A 23,069-nucleotide genomic window follows, 5' to 3' on the forward strand; every position below is an offset into this window, starting at 1 on the left:
CTTGTTCCTTTAAGGGATGATTGTCAGAGAACTGGCCAATGCTGCAATGTGTGGTAACAAGTTTTGGTTAAAAAGAGCAACACATAAATGTTCTGGTCTTTCATCTCTAAGGATGCTCATTTTTAATAGTTATGGATTTTGTTATTTTATTTTACAATTACAGACCCTATAAATTATTGCCATTGGATTAAGTAATTAAAAACTAAACTGCACACCCGTGATTAGTATTTTCAAGAAATCTGTCAAGTAGAATTGATACAACAAATTAGACTGGGCTTGAGACTGGTATAGGCAAGTCACTTTGGAGAACACTAAAAAAGTCCAATTACTGACCTCAGAGGGAGTCAGCATTCCAGAGATTACAGTCAGTGGGAATCTGCTTCAGAAACCCACTTCTCATAATTTAAACAAGCATTAATCTGCATTTAGTCAGTCAGCAAATAAGATATGACTAGAGGCAAAAGGGTTGTGCACAGGAATGGAGCTGAATTGTTAATTGGAATCATACAGTTGTGTCGAAAAAGAAATACCAGCAACAGAATCTGTAAACACACAAGCTAAGCTGTGGTATGACGGGAGAGGAACTTTAGATTTCTTGATGAATACTGCTATGGAAAAGGAAGGTTCTGTGAGCAAACCAGTATGGGCAGAAATGATCCTGGCTTTTACCCAGATTAAAAAAGAAAAATGATAAAAGTATATTAAGTTATGGAAAAGTATGGCAAGCGAGAATTTTATTAGTTACAAAATAGCATTATAAACACACTGGTGTTTTTCAGAGAATCTTATTTGTCATTCCAATACCAACATGTTGCCTGTAACAAAATATCATTGGTTTTATTTGCTATAAAAGAATCCTATAGAAGCTTGCGTACAGGTAATACAGGACAGGTAATATGGATCCTTATGAGTGCAATGTCTACAGAGCTTAACTGCTTCATATCATCTGATGCAGTTTTCTGAAACAACGGTCATATTGGATTTATTTTCATTTAGTAAATGTCTATCCCAAATCTGTAGTTTATAAAACTAAGAATGTGCAAAATACCAATCAGGATCATTTCTTGATTGATCAGGTAAATGTATTGCCCAGTACAGTGTGAGCCATGCGGATGCTAGAACAGATCCCTGATTTTTGCTCTAACCTGAGCTCATCTAGAACTAAGGTCACTGTCAGTGGGATAATCTTTAGGTTTGGGACTGAAGCTTTTCTGGCAGCTGTGGAACTTCAGCACAAGTCAGCTCCTTCAGGAGAGGAGGGAAGAAAATTCTACAATTTCTTTCTTAGTGATTGCCAGGTATTGTTTAATGGTAGTACTTGGCAGATTGTAATAAATTATCTGCTACATCAGTGGTGAAAAGTATTGCTGCAGAGACATTTTGCAAGTTGTGCCATTACAAATCAATCAAAATAAGCTGTTTTAACATGCCTGATCCCTTGTGTTTCTTGGCCCTGTAATTAGTCAGATTCTGCCTGTTTGCTTGCATGACAGAGAAGCGAAGGCGGCTGGCAGTAACTTCTGCCTAGGTTTATAGTTTCACAGGAACAAAAGTGGTCTGCAAAACCTGATCTGTCTCTGCAGGGTTTGGTGTTACATGTATTATAAATAAAATGATCTGGAAAAGAATCGATTCGATCAGACTTCTGTGGAGTATACATTATGGCTACCCAAGAAAGTAGTGTGTGTGAATACCTTGTCATTTGCTAGACAGCAAGGTACTTGGTGCTAGTCAAGCAGGACTTATGAAGAAGTCAGAAAAAAAGAGAGATTCAGGGAAGTTAAAAATGCTATGGCTGTTTTGGAGGGTTTTCCTCCATAAACAGATTTATGAAAAATAGTCTCTTCCAACGTTTCAAACAAGTTTGTTCCCCTACAGTGAAGCAATATTTAAGAGCTTCTTCATCCAGGCTGCAGCAAACACTGCTTGGTGCAGTTTGTTGTTCATCAGTCCCTGTTAAGGTCTAGCAATAGAATACATTTGAATTCATCTGAAAAAGATAGACATCAGTGAGTTTTTGAAGTGAATAAATAAGACCCAAAGTTTCATCACATTAACATTTCCGTGTAACTGCCAGTATTTTAGATACTGGTTTATTTTGAGCAGCCTTTCATTATTTCGCTCTTAAGTGCTCTCAGATGTAGGCAGGGTGGTGTTAGCTATAGACTTTAGCAGGCTAAGCAACAACTTGTGGGCTCAGTAATGTCTAAAGGTTAACATGTGCATTACAGTCGTTATCTCAGGGCAACTTGAAACAAATTTAACTATGCTGTATGACCTATCTGACATTGCAGTTTCTGCTGTCTACAATAATCCTGAGGTAAGGTAATTCTGAAAGTGAAATAAATATTAAGCAGGAGTGCAAATGGCTCATTATGTAGTGCTTTTCCATATAATTCACCCTCCTATATTATTAATAATACATTACCTAAGTTATCCTAATATCATTACATTGACTTTCTGGTGATAGACTGGCCAAGATGAAGTCACGAAGAATGAAGTGAAAGCGTTTATCAACAACAAACCTCTCATAGAGAAGCCCCTATGGTAATTAGAACATCTGTGCTGAATCTAACATCATGGGCTGGATTTTCAAAGGGGGTCTGGAACCAGACACCAGGATGAATTCCAAGTATTGACCTTGTGCCTCAGCAACTTTGCTCTCGTGGTGCTAAGTTCAAATGCTAACGCCCTAATTTGGCCGTGAGTGAGCTTGTCATCCAGTTGGAGGCACTGAGCATCTCCACGAGGCAGGAGCTGCCTGTCTGGCACCAGCTGCAAAGGTAGGTGGCATCCATGTTTGGGGCTGCTGCCTTGCTGATTAGAGCAGACAGCTCAGCAGACGGGCATGGAGCTCACTACTGGTGATTGAGAATGACCGGGCCAAACAGAGGTACAGCACGTGTTCCAGTGCAGATTACCAGATTATCAATAACTCTGCTTTACAACAAAAGTTTCCTCTTGCCCCTTGGTGAACCTGGCCGCAATGCACAACAGACTGTTCAAATTCACTTAAATAAAATTTGAAAATTCAATTCTACACAAGACAGGGCATTTAACAAGCATCTTAGTGAGCTTAAGGGGCAATTAATTGCTGGTAAGCGGGTTTCCCAATCCTTCCTTCCCCCCCGTCCCCCTATCTGCTGGCCCTTTGAAAATTGCAAACTGTCTTGGAGCTGTTGAGATCCTGGGGTGGCCTCCAGGACTGTGATTTTCAAACCCCACTGCCTTTTAAACTCCAGCCCCAGAGATCTGTATGACAAACTGAGATCCAGCCTCTCCATTTCCAAGTTGCAAAGTAAGCCAGAATCACTGCAGCAGAAATAAAATCATTCCTGGTTAAAGCTTTCTGTCCAAAATGAAGTGAATGGCCTTTGATGTCTACCAAGCAATATTAATTCCATTGTGTGGTGTCAGTGACATCTCATGCCACAGGATTAATAATAGTCTTTTATTGTGTAATGGACATGGATAGGTTTGTTGTGAGACTGTGGTGCAAACTGTACCAACAGCTGGATGGAGCTATGGAACTATACGAATTCTTACCATGAACAGCCACAAAAACTAAATGCTCATCCCCATCTTCTCTACTATGTTAAAGAAGGTCTAGAAGCTTAGAAACCTTTCTTATCCTTGATCTTTGATATTTGTTTTGACAATGACTGAGCTCATTTTAGTTCAAACACAGACAACTGGAGGAAATACCGATGATCATGTAGGCACTATATTATAATTAAATCTTATTGTCAACTGCAGAGCATCAACAAGACTGCTAGATTCATTAAAGGAGGGTATTCAAGAGAGGGTTTTGAATGCTGTATCTTGGATTCTAGTGGCTGTTGAACTGAAACTATTCATATTATTAGCAATAAGAAGTAACACAGCTTGAAACATAATGATCCATTGGCTAAAGAGAATCTTATTTGTTCACCTTGTGTTCAAACGAAATCAGGCATATTGTAACACAAGGAGCCAACTGAGCAGCGAAACTCATTAACACAGCAGAATCACCCAAAAAGTTCTGAAATCTCTATTTTCAGGCAATATAAAACTGCCAATATATATTTCTGACATATGTGCCATTATGCAGATTTTGTTGTATTCATTCTGGCTGGTCCCCTCGCTTGGAACCCACCCCACTCCCCAATCCTGAATGGGATCCACACTTCCATCTAGAGATGCATCTCTGATATAATTGGCTATGTAAGGGATGGGCAGAGGTTACCAGGCGATCCTGGAGTACAGTGGTGTAACCAGATCCCAGTTTTCCACAGGTGGGTTACACAAGGTAGAGGTATTGTGGAGATCTGGTACAGCCCTGAAGTAAATTTGGAGCCAAAATCCTTTTTCTTTCATGAAATATGATCCTGTGTACTTTTCACATGTACCATCAAGAATTACAGCATACTACACTAATATGTTAAGGAAGTACTTTTAACTTGTACCCTTTTTAGTCGACTGAGTCAAGCCAGTGTGAGGAGTTGCTGAGGGTTATGCTAAGCCTTAATGTGGTAATTTTAACTTTTGATGATAGTATACAATGGGCAATATCGCATCAACCCTACATGAGATGCCACGACTAATCCCACTTTCCATTGACATCAACTGTCAAAAGTGAAGATTCCCCCCGCTTTGTATGTTATTCGTTCTATTAGAAATGTTCAGCAGAAGTGAACCACTCTGGTGCTATTTGTGCACAGTACCATTTTTTCTATCAAATATTCAACACATGGAGTAATTGTGATTTCAATTTTATTTGCATCCAAAATTCAGTATGCTGTAGATTTTCTGAGGCTCCACCCTATCTGCCTTCATATGTAGCCCCTATATACAGGCAAATTATGGCTGCACTGCTCTCAATTTGCATCTATTGATTTCCATAAATGGATAATCATGGGTTATGCATCTGTGACTTTTTTGATGCAAGCCTTTCTGTGTGCAAGGCCCCACCAGTGGCACAAGCAAGACTTCCTGATTAAAGTGCTACTATAAAATTCATGGAAGCATTCCAAATGTGGTGTTATTTTGTGAAGTAATATGTTTCAAACTTAGTTACTGGTTAAGTAATTGCTGACAGTTGAGTAAAATATAGCCCTAAAGTGCTACGTGTTGTCCCTTTCTCTGAGTTGGCTAAATGCAATCGGGGAGGGACTGATCTGGAGCAGCAAGACGTAAGGGATCGTATGGTCTTTTTGCTAAGCAATTTTTAAGTGTGGTTTTCCTCTGCACAGATGATTCCCCATGGAAACAACTATTCCTGCCCGAGTGAAGAACTCATATTAATTTTAGTATGAGTCATTGCCTTCAGAAGGATGAAGAAAACAAGAAAAACATTGATACACAACATGATATATTGGAAAAATTTTAAAATTCTTGGCAGGTCTTTACAGCAGTAATTGGACCTTCAGGGTGAGGTGAGGCTCTGGGAACATTCAAAACTACCCTCACAGTTTATGATGTCATGAGAAGCTCTTCAATTCAATTACTGCCTTGTATCTCGCTGCTAGTCATTTATCATCCTCTAGGAGCTGTCGGCTAAACACATCATGACTTTATTTGAGTTCTTTGTTTCCAGTGAGAGAGTGAATTTGCCATAGAATCAACTGTTGACTAAAGGTAATGTAAATGACATTTAAAGTAATAACTTCAGACCCAAACCAGCTTGGAAGGCCACCTTAGCAGTCAGTCATGGGTTTCAAGCTGGTTCCATTGGAGTAGAGCCAGTGTAAATGTCTCCTGAAGACTCTCCAGTCTGCTGACTGCCAGGATTTTCTGTTGCCTAGTGAGGCTAATACAAGCAGGCTGATATCAGCGATGCATGACATCAGACTCTTGGCACCAGGTTATTTTATAATTCGGTACAGGTGTGCAGTTCGATGTTGCTCTAATGCGAATATAGCAACAGGACAGCTATGTTATATCTATAGAGCATTGTGTCAGCTTTGGTGGAAATTAGTCTTTGTTACTTAAGGGAGAAACATATCAGGCTGTAGCTTTCATTTTTAAGAAATCACAATTGCTTCCACATAGCACAGATACATCAGTTTTCCAGAGTGCATATGGCAATGTGTTTGAAAGAAGCAGAGGAACAAAAGGCTTGGTTTTCAATAAGTACAGATGAGTCATACATATTTGTGGAAGATCTCCCCAATGTTATTATTTTTGACTAATTTGCATTGTCTTTGACTTGCCTGTGTTCTTGTGCAATAACTGTTCAATACTGTAAATTCAATGTGAATGAGCAGGCTTTCTTCTGAACATCCATATTCTTTTCTGGCAGCTAATGCCAGGTGGCAAACCCGCATAGACATTTACACAGCCGGTTCGATCTCCTTGTATTGGTATCAGTTCGGGGAGTTGGTGGCTCAGAGTAATCATGGTGGAACTGTTTTAGGAAGACAACTCCAAGTAAATATAAATATGCACAAGCAATAAAGCACATTCCTGTGGGGGAATAAAATAACTATTAGCCACTTGGTACCAGTTTTATAGGTGATATCTTATGTGACTTTGGCGTTATAGGTAATGATCTGTAAGCATTAGCAGAAAATGCTGGAAATACTCAGCAGGCATGGCAGCATCTGTGAAGAAAGAAACAGAGTCAATGGCTAGAATTTTCTGGCCCCATTGGCAATGGGCGTCATGGCGGGCAGGATGGGGGACAATATGGTGAGAAGGCCAAAAATCGGTTTTACGCCGTCCTGAAACCAGTTTGCGATTGTCCGCTCCACCCGTCAATGGTGGGCCATGATTCCCGCTGCTGCACGTTGAGAACGTCATTTTAATACGTTTGCAGCTAATTATAAGTCCTGCTCACCGGAATCATCCCCCCACATCAAATTTACAGCCCACGGCAAGGCAGCACAGACAGACTGAAGGAAATATTCAAGCACATGCTAGGGGTTGGGGGGGAGGGGGGTGGTGAGGGAAGTGGCCACGGACTTGGAAAACCTTGTCACAAATGAGCATTCTTCCGCAGCTGAGACCCTCCAGCTGAAGCTCCATTGACATGCTTGGAGTTGGGCCTCTGAAGTTTTTCTGCCAACTCAAGCGATGCAAAAGCATGAAAGTGCCACCAAATTCTCCAGAACCTTTCACCCCTTAATGTGCATTTCAGAGGACAGAAGAGCAATTGGCTGACTGGGAAAGTAGTACAATATCCTTGTAAAAGTTGGTGCAGTCAGTGGTGGAGACACTCATAGCCCCATGCAATGTATTTATTAAAGTGTGGACCGGTGTCCATTGTGGTTCAAGCTAATAGTGCAGCCTTGCAGTGCAGGTTAGGAGAATGCCTGTGCCTGAGCTGAGAGCACAGCATGCAGTCCAGTGGCTGAAGCTGCCAACAATCAGTGAAGTGGAATGGGGCAGAGGTGGGTGAGGTTTCGGACAGCCAATGTGCACACTACACACTGGCAATCCAAGTGGTGGCCAGCACTCTCCTGCACGAGTGAAGAGGCCTTCAGACTTAACCAAGGAAGGTTTTAGTACACCCATGCTAGCCCACTCATCTCTCTCTTTGATCCTGCAGGAGGAGAACATCAGGATCATAGAGCCTGGTGATTTAGCGGTATGTCTCATGGCTTACAGGCACCAGAGAAGAAGAAGGAGGCGCCTGGCTCAGCAAAGGGAGGAGCACCTCCCTCAAGATGAAGGGGAGGCAGGGCCTGCTGCGCACGCAGCTGAGGATCCACAGAGAGCCATTGCTCGTAGGCACCTCGCTAGGCCCAGGGTCGTATTCCCCGTATTCCTGCAGATGACCAAGAACTAGTGCCACTGAAGACTGCGCATGTCTAGGGAACTGGTTGGTCACATATGCCACCTGCTGCAGGATTTGGTACCATGGGGACATAGAGGGCATCCACTACTGTGAAAGTGACTATGGCGCTCAATTTCTATGCCAGTGGTTCCTTCCAGGGCTCCACAGGTAACCTGTGTGGGATTTTGCAATCTCCGTGCACAAGTGTATCCAGGAGGTCACGGATGCCATCTTCGGAAAGGCACAAAACTTTGTGTATTTTGCCTGGGATCAGGAAAGCCAGGAAGCAAGAGCACTGGGATTTGTCCAGATCTCTGGTTTTCCACAGGTGTAGGGTGCGATCGACTGCACTGACGTGGCATTTAGCATGGCGCTTACCATTGCAATAAGCTGTCAACTACATCAACTGCAAGAGCTTCCACTCACTGAATGTTCAGCTGGTGTGCGACCACCACAAACACATCCTACAGGTCTGTGCACAATTCCCCGGGAGCATCCATGACTCCTACATCCTTAGCAGATCCCAGATGCCTGACATCTTCCAGGGTCCACAAGGCTGCAGGGTTCGCTCCTCATGGACAAGAGCTACCCACAGAGGATGTGGCAGATGATGTCCATGCAGCGGCCTCAGACTGCAGCAGAGCGACGATACAACGAGGCTCATGCCGCGACCTGAACTTTGATGGAGCAAACGATAGGCATTTTGAAAATGAGGTCCTGGTGCTTTGACAGGTCTGGTGGAGCACTGCAATACATTCCCCAGAGGGTGTCGCGCATCATCTTCGCTTGCTGTGCGCTCCACAACCTGGCGCTGCAAAGTAAGCAGGACCTGGCTGAAGAGGAGATGGAGGAGCTGCACGTCTCCTCCGATGAGGAGGACATTGAAGGGGATGATAATGATGAGGTCCTTGAAGGCGAGGATGAAGCCATTGCACTGGTCAGACGAGGCAGTCACGCTCGGGAGGCCCTCATAGCCGCAAGGTTTGTGGAGGATGATGATGAATTACAGTGAGGACAATCTTGACATCCTCACCTTGCAGCTGTGAACGTTTGAGTCCTGTGTGGTTGATGGCAGCGTACAGACCCTCAATGCTCAGGCTCTTGTCAGACGCAGTGTAGGCCCTAATAGCCGCTAGATTCCAGGAGGATGATGATGATATGCTGTGAGGACACTCCATAAACCTTCATACTGTCTCTGTGAATGTCTGACTCCTGTCTGGCCAAGGGCAGCTCGCTTGCGCTCTGTGATCAGTGTCATATCATGGAGATGCAGCCGTGAAACTTTAAATGCACTTGATCATTTGTCAGCCTTCAGCACCTGACCCCTTCAGGAGCACAGTGTCACCGGTCACAAATGCTGAAGAGGTGGGGCACCAGCCCCGCCTCAAAGGTGCTGAGAGCACACAGAGAGAATGATGGAACTCTGTGATGCTCGCCCACGACATTCTGGCAGCAATGACAAGCACCATTGAGGTGCAGGCATCACTAATGTGTCCAGAGAGTCTGGAGCTGGACCACCACTTAGCTCCGAAGGTTACACACTGCACAGGGAAGAGGCCTCTGGTAATCTGATGTGTAATATACCTTTAAGAAGAATGTTATAATGGAAGATCACATGATCTTAGTATCCAATAGCAGAGTAGCACAGGCTACCTTAGTAGTCAGTAGTCTAGAGTTAGAGTCAGTAATGTAGAGACAGAGTTTGAGTTTTAAACACACAAGTGTAACTGCTGAGTTCCTTTGTAAATAGATAGAATGTGCTCTACATAAGAACTGTCTGCTAATCTACTCTGTCTATGGTACCAACTCAGGCATCATGAAACAAGTGTGCAACCTGGATCCATTAGTCCAACTAAATTAAGGACTGGCAATGAGATAAAAAGCAAGAAAATGCAAGGAAGGATGAGAAAAAAGCAAGAAAAAGCGAGGAAGGAAATCAAGTGAACCGAAATTGGGCCATACCTCGCACAATAGTTGTAAGTTGAATTTATGTTCTAATCGTTGAAGCAGTCCCCTTGAAGCATGCTGCAGTTTGGAAGAGGTGATTCTTTCGACCCAGCTGCGGATGATTGGTCTCATTTATCATCATTCAAATAATGTTTCTTTTTCTAAGCTAACGACATTGCGGGGGAGGAGAAGAGGCAAGCGATCCTCTTACCCATATGTGGGAGTAAGACCTATGGATTGATTTGAAGTTTGACGGCATCCAGTGCCCTAGATTTGAAAAATTTTGCTGACTTAGTAAACCTTGTGAAGGAGCATTACCAGCTTTAGCCCTCAGTAATGATGCAACAGTTCAAATTTAATTCAAGAAATAGAGTCCCGGGGAGACATGCTTGTTATGTGGCGAGTCCAAAACAGTTAACAGAATATTGCAAGTTTGGTACACCTATAAAAGATATGCTTAGAGATTGTTTGGTGTGTGGTATAAATTGTTAAGGGGAGGTCATGTCTGACCAATTTGATTGAATTTTTCGAAGAGGTGACCAGGTGTGCAGATGAGGGCAATGCATTTGACGTGGTCGACTTGGACTTCAGCAAGGCTTTTGATAAGGTCCTGCATGAGAGACCGATAACGAAGGTAAGAGCCCAGGGATCCAAGGCATTGGATCCAGAATTGGCTGGGTGGCAGAATGCAGAGGGTGATGGTTGAGGGGTGTTTTTGTGACTGGATGCCTGTGTCCAGTGGGGTTCCACAGGGATCGGTGTTGGGTCCTTTGCTGTTTGTGGTATATATAAACAATTTAGACTTGAATGTAGGAGGGTTGATCAGTAAGTTTGCAGATGACATGAAAATTGGTGGGGTGGTAAATAGTGAGGAGATAGCCTTAGATTACAGGGGGATATAGACAGGCTGGTCAGATGGGCTGATCAGTGGCAAATGGAATTTAATCCGGATAAGTGTGAGGTGATGGGCAGGACAAACAAGGCACGGGAATACATGATGAATGGTAGGACCCTGGGAAGTACCGAGGATCAGAGGGACCTTGGTGTATATGTCCACTGGTCCCTTAAGGTAGCAGGACAGGTAGAATAGGTGTGTGGCATAAATTGTTAAGGGGAGGTCATGTCTGACCAATTTGATTGAATTTTTTGAAGAGGTGACCAGGTGTGTAGATGAGAGCAATGCATTTGACGTAGTCTACTTGGACTTCTGCAAGGCTTTTGATAAGGTCCCGCATGGGAGACTGATAACGAAGGTAAGAGCCCATGGGATCCAAAGCAATTTGGCTAATTGGATCCAGAATTGTTTGGGTGGCATATGGAAGAAGGCATATGGGGTACTTGCCTTTATTAGCTGAGGCATAGAATATAAGAGCAGGGAGGTTATGCTGGAACTGTATAAAACACTGATTAGGCCACAGCTAGAGTATTGCATGCAGTTCTGGAATCCGCATTATAGGAAGGATGTGATTGCACTAGAGAGAGTGCAGAGGAGATTTACCAGGATGTTGCCTGGGCTGGAGAGTTTTAGTTATGAGGAGAGATTGGAATAATTGGGGTTATTTTCCCTGGAGCAGAGAAAATTGAGGGGGGACATGATTGAGGTGTATAAAATTATGAGGGGCACAGATAGGGTAGACAGAAAGGAACTTTTCCCCTTGGTGGAGGGATCAATAACCAGGGGGCATAGATTTAAGGTAAGGGCAGGAGGTTTAGAGGGGATGTGAGGAAGAATTTTTTCACCCAGAGGGTGATGGGAATCTAGAACTCACTGCCTGAAAGGGTGGTAGAGGCAGAAGCCCTCATAACATTTAAGAATTATTTGGATGTGCACTTGTGATGCCATGGCATACAAGGCTATGGGCTTAGTGCTGGAAACTGGGATTAGAACAGTTAGATACTTGTTTGACCGATGCAGATTTGATGGGCCGAGGGGCCTTTTTCTGTGCTGTAGACCTCTGTGACTCTATGATTCTAAATGAAGATGCGATTCAGAAGAGATTACTGCCTGAAACAAATTTGGATTTTCAGAAGATGCTAGAAATAGCACTGGCCATGGAAAGTGCAGTGAGGAACTTGAAAGCCATACCGGGAGTGCAAAATGGCGCAATCCTCCACTTTGGGAGGGGAGCCCCAGCCAAAAAGGGCACGAAAATGCACAGCTCTGATGAGAAGTGGGAAGCAGCCACCGCTTTCAGACACATAAAAAGAAATGACGTAGCAGCAACAACAAGGAATAATGGTAACAGAAGTGGAAGCAGACAACCTTGTAACGAATGGAAGTTTAAAAAAAAATGAATGATTTTACTGTCATTGAAAAGGACACCTCATGAGACATTGCAAGGATTGAATCAAGCAGATTTTGAATCAAAAGAAAAAAAACCATAAGATCCATAACATAGAAGAGCCTGAAGTAACAGATACTAATATTTATTATCCTTGATGGTGGTAGCAGGTGAGGGGCTAAGCCTCCTTGGATGAAGCTGGTTGAAAGAAATTAAATTGGATTGGACTGAGATCTTCCAGCTGAGAGCCAGTGGCTACCTGAACTACTACAAAAATACTCCTCAGTTTTCCAAGATGAACTTGAAAAGATCCAGGGACTACAAGCAAAAATTAACGTGGATCCAGGCGCTACCCCCCCGATTTTTGAAGGCAAGACCAGTACCTTATGCAATGTGGGAAAAGGTAGATGCTGAATTGGATAGATTAGAGAAACTGGGAGTTATAAAACCTGTGCAGTTCTCAGAATGAGCAGCACCAATAGTCCCCGTACCGAAACCTGACCAAAGTGTTCGAATTTGTGGAGACTACAAATTGACTGTTAATAAAGTGGCTAAGTTGGACAGACACCCTATACCAAAATTTGAAGACCTGTAAGCTAAGCTGGCAGGTGGAACCGCCTGCATGAAGCTTGATATGAGTCATGCTTATCAACAACTGGAGTTAGAGAAGGTCTCCCAGAAATTTGTAACAATTAATGCACACAAAGAGTTGTACCAATATACCTGTTTGCCTTTTGGTGTATCCTCAGCATACGCCATTTTCCAGAGAACAATGGAAAGCTTACTACAAGGATTGCCTCACATCGTAGTTTATTTAGATGATGTTCTGGTAACAGGACTCACTGAAAAGGAGCATTTGGTAAACTTGGAAGAAGTTTTGAAACATTTTTCACAGGTGGGAGTGTGTTTAAAAAAAGAAAAGTGCACGTTCCAAGTGAAAGCGATCATTTATTTAGGTCGCAGAGTAGATTCACAGGGACTTCACCCGGTTGAAGAAAAAGTGAGAGCCATTAGAGAGGCAACAGCGCCAAAGAACACCACCGAGCTCAAACCATTCTTGGTGATGATCATGTACTACGGGCTCTTCTTGCCTAATTTGTCGACAGAACTACCACATTTGTGTTACCTACTCAAGAAAAACCAGTGTTTGTGTTGGCAAACACCACAGAAAGAAGCTTTCACAAAGGTGAAATAACTGTTACACTCTTCCACCCTATTAGTACATTTTGACCAAAGAAAAGAGTTAGTTTTGATATGTGACGCATCACCCTATGGAGTGGGAGCAGTGCTTTCCCATTGAATGGACGATGCTTCAGAATGGCCTATTGGATATGTATCAAGAACGCTCAACACAGCGGAAAGGGGATACTCACAGATAGAAAAAGAAAGCTTGTCGATCATCTTTGGTGTCAAGAAGTTTCACCGGTATGTACACCGTTGTCATTTTACTATCATTTCGGACTACAAGCCTTTGCTAGGATTGTTCAGTGAGAACAAGACTAAACCACCCGTAGCATCAGCAAAAATACAGAGATGGGCATTGATCCTGGCAGCATATGAGCATACTTTCAACCACAGGCCTGGAAATCAGATTGAAAATGCTGATGCACTTAATCGTTTGCCCTTGAAAGAAAATGATGAGGATGTTCCAGTTCCTCAAGAACTCATTTTATTATTGAACTTCTTAGATTCATCACCAGTATGTGCTAGACAGATTAGAGATTGGACAAGTCGAGACCCAGTCTTATCCAAAGTATGAGAACAAGTTCTTCACGGTTGGTCACAAGAACAGGAATCTGACAAATTGAAACCATATTTTCACAGAAGATATGAGATAACCAGCCAGGATGGTTTCTTATTGCGGGGAGCTTGAATGATTGTTCCTCCAAAAGAACGAAAGCCATTGTTAACTGAACTATGTAGTGCACATCCAGGTATGCCTATGTACCAACTCGGTCACCCCGAAACAAGCGTGCAACCTGGATCCATTAGTTCAACTAAACTAAGGACCAGGATCCAACAAGGCCCTGGACTGAGGCACCTGCCTTTATCGTTTACAGGAACCAAGATTTCACAACTGAGTGACACGAACACTGCTCATTATAACAAGGAGCCATAGGCAGGGAGACACTCTTGGGAGTTTTTTTACAATAGTGAACATTAAATACAAGCAATTAACACCCGTGCCCAGGCTGTGCAACTATATTTTCTTAACCTTCCTAACTCTGCTGCTACGTTTTGGTGTTCCCCAATATCCACAGCTGAGGTGGAGGCAGCCTGCTGACTGCTACGCCCTGTTTGTGATGACCTTGATGGAGTCTTCTGGAGGGCCCCGGCCTGCATTCGGGGTTCTGCTGTGTGGCAGTGGCTTCAGCGGCCTGTGGAGCTGAAGCTGCTGGGGTCACAGGAAGAGGGGATACAGATGGGCCGGACACTCCTGGAGTCACTTGGATGGATGGCCCTGGGGCGTGCACCTGCTGATCCTCCTCCATATGCGTGCCTGAGGACCCCTGGCTGACTCCTTGAGGAGAAGGGGAAGGTTCAGTGAGATTGAGCTGTCCCACACCCCTCTTGCATTGATACTGTTGGAGCCGTCAGCGATGGAGTTTAGCCCACCCATCAGTGCAGGACTGATGTCTTGGACCAAGGTCACCATGGCGACTGCCACCCTACCAGTGTTGACCTCAGTACGTTGGCATGCTGGTGCTATCATCTCAGACTGAAGGCGGACGGACTCCTCCATGTGCCTTGTAATCTGAGGAGTGCAGCGGACATCCCTTCCTGATGTTCCCGAGCTTGCCTTTCCAGCTCCAGCAACTGAGGTATGACCGAGTCCAGAGGCTCGTCATCTGACTCGGACTCAGCAGGTTTCTGGCCTCCAGCAGCTCTCTGAGTGCCGGAAACCTGGGAAGCCCCTGCCTTCACCTGCTGTGGATCAGACATTTCTCACCAGATTGTGACCCACCCACACCCCCCCCCCGCCCCGCGCCCCCCCCCCCCCCCCCGCCTCCACCCCTCACCCCAGGCTACTCTAGAACTAGGTCCCACCGAGGTGTGTGTCTCTGCGCTGGTGGAGGGTCTTCAATTAAGGTGTCATCAGATTCCAGATTCTTCTTCTGAGGTGTCTTCAGGGCTTGAGTCGACGACCTGGCACGTGGACCCCCTCAGCTGCTTCCCAGATGTGCCTATGAAAGCAGGGAGAGATAATTAGTGCATGGCAGGGGATTGCGGAACAGGGGAATTGACTCACAGCATGGTTGTCTGATGGATGTTGCACTGCTGGATCCTCACTTGGTCGAGCACTACCGACCTCACCATCAGCACAGGACTGGTCCAGATCCTTGCTAGCCAGCTGGATGACTCTATTTTCAAAACCTGTGAGGACCTGGATGTTGGGCATTCCTCCACCAGCCTGTGACCATTCCCTTTTGTTGTGTGCCAGCTTGTCCTGCATGAGAACAGATGGAGAGGGTGTAAGCGTGACACCTGCCAGGCTAGATGTGCAGGATGCTTGGTATGTTTGGGTGGTGAGTGGTGCCATGGACGGGATGAGGACACGATTCACAAGGCAGATGAAAGTGTGTGTGTGAGAGAGTGAATGGTGATGTCCCTTGAACTGACAGTGAGTGAGATCCCTGTGGATGTGTGATGGGTTTGTGAGTGTGTGAGTTGAGAATGATGAGAAGAGTGACTTACCCTGGTGGAATGGAGGAGATCATTGATCCGCTTTCAGAACTGGGTGGCTGCCCTCTTTTTCAGGGCATTGGCACTGACCACCGCTGCCACCGCCTCCCATGCAGGATTGGTAACCTTGCTTGCTGGCCTTCGCCCAGATTGGGCATTGAGGACTTCACGCCAAGCCTGCACTGGGTCCAGTAGGCGCCTGAGAGAGGCGTCGCTAAATTGGGGGGCAGCATGTTTCCTCACTTTGGCAGTCATGACTTTGCAGCAGCTTCCAATCCCTTAGAGAGTGCTAGCTCTGTGCAGGGGCACCCTTTAAATATAGCTCCCAGATTACCGAAGGCCTGAGGTGAAGGCGGGGTGGGCGAATCAACAGCTGCCCTGCCAGCGATCTGGCGTGTTTCCCAGGAATGCATTATGAATAAGGCACCAGGAATGGGATGATATGGTGCGAAAACCCGCCATTGCGGCCAGCTGGCAAAACATCCTTTTTCCCACACTTTGTGCAAATCTGGGACAATTCTTTCCAATGTTTCAAGTGGATAACCTTTTATAAGAACTAGAAAAAGCTTGAGATGTAACAGGTTTTAACTAAATACAGAAGCAGAGAAATTTTGAGGGGCAAGGGTGGGTGAAGGAGAAAGAACAAAAGATAAAGCCAATAATAGGTAAAAGCCTGGAGCGATAAAAAGACAAAACTAATGATGGTGCAAGGCAAAAAGAGATGGTAATATAAGCACTGTACTTTTCTAAGGGGTCTTAATTTCTCTGTTTGCAGATCAACCTGGACGAGCAGATTTTAACGGAAGCAATTGCAATTTCTCAGCTCCAAGCACCAGCATAGCCAGCATAGCATCCACCATGACTTGCTTTTATGATATTCAGGAATCTAGCTTTGCAGGAATGAGCATATGGGGCATGACCTGCAATACATTCAGTTGTGATTGAACTAAGTAGTAGCTGTGTGTTGTACTATGTATTAAGTGAGCATACATGAGATCGTTCTTTAAATTGATCTTGGACTGGTAGGTGGCTGCTTTAATGCTGTTCAAGTCACTAAACAACAACAACATTTTGCATTTATATGGTACCTTTAGTGTAGTATAATGTCCCAGGCATATCACAGGAGTGTTATCAAACAAAGCTTTGACACAGAGCCATATAAAGATATATTAGAATAATTGGCCAAAGAGGTAGGTTTTAAGGAGTATCTTAAAGAGGAGGAGGGGCAGAAAGATGGTGGGGTGCATGGATGGAATTTTGGAAATTAGGGCCTTGGCAGCTGAAAGCATGGCCGTCAATGGTAGGATGACAGAAATCGGGCAAGTGGCCAGAACTAGATTAGACCAACTTGGAGGGCACGAGGGCTGGAGGAGATTATACAGAGATAGTGAGGGACAAGGCTGTGGAGAGATTTGAACTCAAGGATGAACATTTTTACTTAGAGGCATTAACTGACTGATACAAACCACCTGCGTGTTTGTGGAGTTGAATGTTTAATTGTGTACGTAATTAAAGGTGTTTTGATTTTGACGACTGTGTCTTGATGTAAGTGTAATTGATAGCACAAAGTACACTATCAGGGCTGCAGACAGCAAATGTATAATCACTACTTTCAGATGTGTCCCTCCTCCATGCCTACGCTGATTTTTTAGGTAGCACAAGCTCCTATAAAATATTATTACAGTAAAAATGATACATTCTTGTAAATACTTTTTCACTCACTATATCTCAATCTAAAAAACGTAAAAGCAACATTTGTGATTATCCACACTAAGAAAACTAACCAGACTAATAAGTCCCAAAAGCTGCATCAACAGTTACTTTACTCTTGCATATATAAAACTTCCACCTTCATAGAGGCCGCCTTTTCCTCTAATTCCCTCCTCCTAGTTCACATTGACACTTGCCCTCTAACATCCCTCACATTCGCAGAAACACACTTTGTCACCAAACTACTAGTGCCTCAACTATCTTTCCCTGCAATCTACTCTCCTCTTCCAACCAATCCAAGTTCCCAGAGACATGGGTGAGGACACCGCCATGTTTCTGCCTCCACCCTGATTAGTCCGCAGCAGCACCCCACAGCTAATTGAGGCCCTTGACAATTAAAGCCCACTTAAGGACCTCAAGCTACTGCTGCTGGTATTAACCCAGTGGCAGGTGGGGGTGGGGGGTTTTCACCTTGTGGGAAGCACGACCAGCAAACCCTGGTGTGTTTGTGTGTTCGCCCGATTGGACTGCTTGTTCAAAGGGACTCAGTGCCTGATCAAGGGACTTAGCATTGAGAAGGAGGGGCCCTGCTGAGAGCCAACCCCTGCCTTGCTGCTAACCCACCTCCACCTTTGCCTGATCCCTACCCCACGACCCCTTCCCACCATCACTTACCTGTGCCTGGGTCCCTCCTCCATCCGAGGCCTTGGGTGGGTGTCACACAGGCAGCAGCCACCACCTCCTCAGCGGTGCTACTGAGTACAGAAGATCTGCTGGTCTCTAGGCACTTTACAGCCTTCCGGACTGAATATTGAGTTCAACAATTTTAGATCTTGAACTCCCTCCTCCATCCCCACCCCCTTTCCGTTTCTTCTCCCTCCTTTTTGTTTTTTCCAATAATTTATGTAGATTTTTCTTTTCCCACCTATTTCCATTATTTTTAAATGTATTTCCACCCATCGTTTATCTATACCTTTTATGCCCTTTTAGTCTTATTTCACCCACCCCCACTAGAGCTATCTGTACCTTGCTTGTCCTGCTCTCCACTCTTAATTAGCACATTCCTTTAGATAATATCACCACCTTCAACACCTCTTTGTTCTTTTGTCTGTGACATCTTTTGGTTATCTCCTCCTATCACTGGCTGCTTGTCCCAACAACCCCGCACCCCCCCACCCCCCCTCTCACGCTCCCCCCCCCTCCCCCTTAAACCAGCTTATATTTCACCCCTTTCCTATTTTTACTTAGTTCTGTTGAAGGGTCATGAGGACTCGAAACGTCAACTGTGCTCTTCTCCGCTGATGCTGCCACACCTGCTGAGTTTTTCCAGGTATTTCTGTTTCTGTTTTTGTTTTGGATTTCCAGCATCCGCAGTTTTTTGTTTTTATATCTGCTGGTCTCTGATTGGCCGGCTGCTCTTTGCATGTGAGACTTCTGCATCTGGGGAATGTCCGTCACTGGCCTGTAAGTGCTTGACTGGCACAAGATGCAGCGGGCATTCCTGCAAAGAGGCAATACAGAGTTCTTGTTGACTCTCTAGCTAGCAGCTGAAACCCTTGTTGCCTCCATAGGGTGGAATCTCGCCACCTTAGCTTATATTTGGACATCAGGACCATTTACGGATCAGCAACCCACATGGGCAATTGGCAGAACCTCTAGTATGATCTTCTGGGAGGTATCCAAATAACATCCTGCCTCCGGGATTGCTGTCCAATTAGTGATTGTGGGTGGGGCACTGAGTTGGCAGCAAGTCTGAGGGCACAAGATTTAAAAGGCTGCTGGCAGCCTACATGGTGCTGCATTGAGAGAACTGAGGTGATGTTTTTCAGCAGAGACCTGCACAGAACATGGATGGCAGGGAAGAACTGAAGCCTGCTTCATCAATGCTGCTCTGGGAGGTCATGTTGCAGATGATAAGGATACACAGGCAGGTGCTATTTCTATAGAATTACATAGGAAACAGCTGTGCCATTTGGCCCAACCAGTCCATGCCAGTGTTTATGCTCCACTTGAGATTTCTCCCATCTTTCCTCATCTAAATCTATCATTGTAACCATTTATTCCCTTCTCCCTCATATGCTTGTCTGGTTTTCCCTTAAATGCATCCATAATATTGACTTCAACCACTCCCTGTGGTTGCGAGTTTCACATTCTCACCACTCATTGGGTAAAGAAGATTCTTTTGAAATCACTTTTGAATTTCTTGGTGACTATCTCATATTGATGGCCTCCAGTTATGCTCTTCCCCACAAGAGAAAACATTATTTCTGTATCCACTCTATCAAAATCTTTCATAATTAGAAACCTCTATTGGGCCACTCCACGTCACTGCCCTCCCCCCCCGCCTCCTTTTTTCAAAAGAAAAGAAACCCAGCTTGTCAGTCCTTTCCTGGTATAAATACCTATGCAAACATCTCTGCTCCCTCTCCTGTGCCTCTGCATCACTTTTATAGGAGGGTTGATCAGTAAGTTTGCAAATGACACAAAAATTGGTAGGGTAGTAAATAGTGAGGAGGATAGCCTTAGATTACAGGAGGATATAGATGAGCTGGTCAGATGGGCTGATCAGTGGCAAATGGAATTTAATCCGGATAAGTGTGAGGTGATGCACTTGGGCAGGACAAGCAAACCACGGGAATACACGATGAATGGTAGGACCCTGGGAAGTACTGAGGATCAGAGGGACCTTGGTGTACATGTCCACTGGTCCCTTAAAGTAGCGGGACAGGTGGATAAGGTGGTTAAGAAGGCATATGGGATATTTGCCTTTATTAGCTGAGGCATAGAATATAAGAGCAGGGAGGTGATGCTGGAACTGTATAAAATGCCAGTTAGGCCACAGCTAGAGTATTGCGTGCAGTTCTGGAATCCGCATTATAGGAAGGATGTGATTGCACTAGAGAGAGTGCAGAGGAGATTTACCAGGATGTTGCCTGGGCTGGAGAGATAAACTGGGGTTATTTTCCCTGGAGATTGAGGGGGGACATGATTGAGATGTATAAAATTATGAGGGGCATAGATAGAGTAGACAGGAAGGAACTTTTCCCCTTGGTGGAGGGATCAATAACCAGGGGGCATAGATTTAAGATAAGGGGCAGGAGGTTTAGAAGGGATGTGAGGAAGAATTTTTTCACCCAGAGGGTGGTGGGAATCTGGAACTCACTGCCTGAAAGAGTGGTAGAGGCAGATACCCTCATAACATTTAAGAAGTATTTGGATGTGCACTTGCAATGCCATGGCATACAAGGCTATGGGCCTAGTATGGGCCCATGGGCTGGAAAATGGGGTTAGAATACTTAGGTACTTGTTTGACCGGTGCAGACTCAATGGGCCGAAGGGCCTTTTTCTGTGCTGTAGACCTCTATGACTCTATAATATGGTGACCAGAACTACACGCAGTAGTTTAAATATAGTTTAACCAAATTTCGATACAGGTTTAGCATAATTTCTTTACTTATCAATTCTATCCTCCTAGAAATGAAACCTAGCTCTTAATTTGTTATTTTTAAGACCTAGCTAACCTTGGTGCAACTTTTAATAGTTGGTGTATTTGTACTCCAAGATACCAATGTTCTTCTACAACACTCAGACTTGTTCCTTCCAAGTAATAAGTTGCTACCTATTCTTCAGACAAAGATGCATGGCCTCACATTATGTTGAACTTTAATTTGCCAGTTATTTGTCCATTCTGCAGGTTTATTAATCTGTAACGTATTGCAGTCCCCCTCAGTATTGACTATTTTCCCCGCAATTTGGTGTCAAAATTGTTTTCTGTCATGAAGCCAGATAGCAATTCACCAGTTCCCTGGCTGCACATTATTTTTTTCATTCTTTCACAGGATGTGGCCATCGCTGGCTAGACCAGCATTTGTTGCCCATCCCTATTTGCTCTTGAGAAGGTGGTGGTGAGCCACCTTCTTGAACCGCTGCAGTACATGTGGTGTAGGTGCACCCACAATGCTGTTAGGGAGGGAGCTCCAGGATTTTGACTCAGCGACAGCGATATATTTCCAAGTCAGGATGCTGTGTGGCTTGGAGGGGACATTGCAGGTGGTGGTGTTCCCATGTGTCTGCTGCCCTTGTCCTTCTAGGTGGTAAAGGTTGTGGATTTGGAAGGTGCTGTTGAAGGACCCTTGGTAAGTTGTAGATTATACACACTGCTGTCACTGTGCATTGATGGTGGACGGAGTGAATGTTTAAGGTGGCGGATTGGCTATTAATCAAACAAGCTTCTTTGTCCTGGGTAGTGTCAAGCCTCTTGAGTGTTCTTAGAGTGACATTCATCCAAACAAGTGGAGAGTGTTCCATCACACTCCTGACATGTGGCTTGTAGATGATGGTCTGGCTTTGGGGAGTCAGGAGGTGAGTTACTCTCTGCATAATTCCCAGCCCCTGACCTGCTCTTGTAGCCACAGTGTTTATATGTGCATAATTCCCAGCCTCTGACCTGCTCTTGTAGCCACAGTGTTTATATGGCTAGTTCAGTTCAGTTTCTGGTCAATGGTAACCCTGAGGATGTTGTTAGTGGGGGATTCAGTAATGGTAATCCCATTCAATGTCTCCTAATGCTGCTGACCCAATCAGAAGGCCTTTGTAGCCTCAGCAGCACAACCAGGAAATGTGGGTGCTGCTGAGGCAGATTGGTAAAATTGGAGGCACCCTCGTAGAGGTAAGTACAAATTAAAGTTCAGGATGACTGAGGGGGAATACCCCACCAATTGCGGGGCAAGACCTTCTGGGGATGGTTAGAGCCTTGGTGGGGAAGGGTTTCCATTCCTGCGTATGGCACCCCTCTTTGGGGCATGGAGCCCCTAGCTCTGATGACCCCTTGGACTGCAGCAGGGGGGTCACCTTCATGAAGCTGCTGACTTCCCCATGTGATCGGGGTGGGGGTGGGCCCTGCCATCACCAAAATGCTGACACAACTTGGTAAGATGATCCTTAATAGGGCTTTTAATTTTGCAAACCGACAGTCTTCTTTGGAGTGGCTAGCCATTCTGTCTTATTATTACCCCAGCACTGGTGCTGTCAGGCAGCCATCTCAACGTGGCTCCCTGCTATTTTAATGCAACTCCCCAATCTCTGTTCCCACCACTTTGAGGTCAGTAAAATTCTGTTCTCCATCCCATTCCCTGGCCTATACTGTCGATCCCGTCTACCCCCCAGTTCACAGAAATGTGTTCCCCTCCACCCCTCCTCCAATTCACACAGTGCAGCTTTGACTCTTGGTGGTTGTATAAAATGGATAACATTGGATCAGCCACCCATTGTGCATCTCTCCTAATTTCTGTGAACGTCAGTGGAAATTAAAATCAGGCAAACTGAGGCCAATCTGATATCACCCATTTTATACTATCACTGAGCTAAAATTACTCCCACTTTCTCCTTCTAAGCTGTTCCACCCAAAATACAGATACAATGTTTTGTTTCTGCCACTTCTTCTAATTCATGAAGCCATCATCTCTGTCCAAACCCCCGTTCCTCCAAACCCCAGTTTAACCTTCTTTCCACAGTGTTTGCAGAAGCTTGTATCTGGGGTGCTGCTTCATTGTACGATTGGACCCTGGGCTGCAGGTAGGAATTCCTGATTCTTTCTGAGACCAGTATAGTTCCCGGTTGCATCACCAAGTCCAGTCTTGGAACAAAGGAGCAGCAGCAGGACCGGCAGCCAGAGGAACCTCATCACATGG

This window comes from Cetorhinus maximus, chromosome 2 (genome assembly GCF_964194155.1).
Source record: "Cetorhinus maximus chromosome 2, sCetMax3.hap1.1, whole genome shotgun sequence".
NCBI classification, from domain to species: domain Eukaryota; kingdom Metazoa; phylum Chordata; class Chondrichthyes; order Lamniformes; family Cetorhinidae; genus Cetorhinus; species Cetorhinus maximus.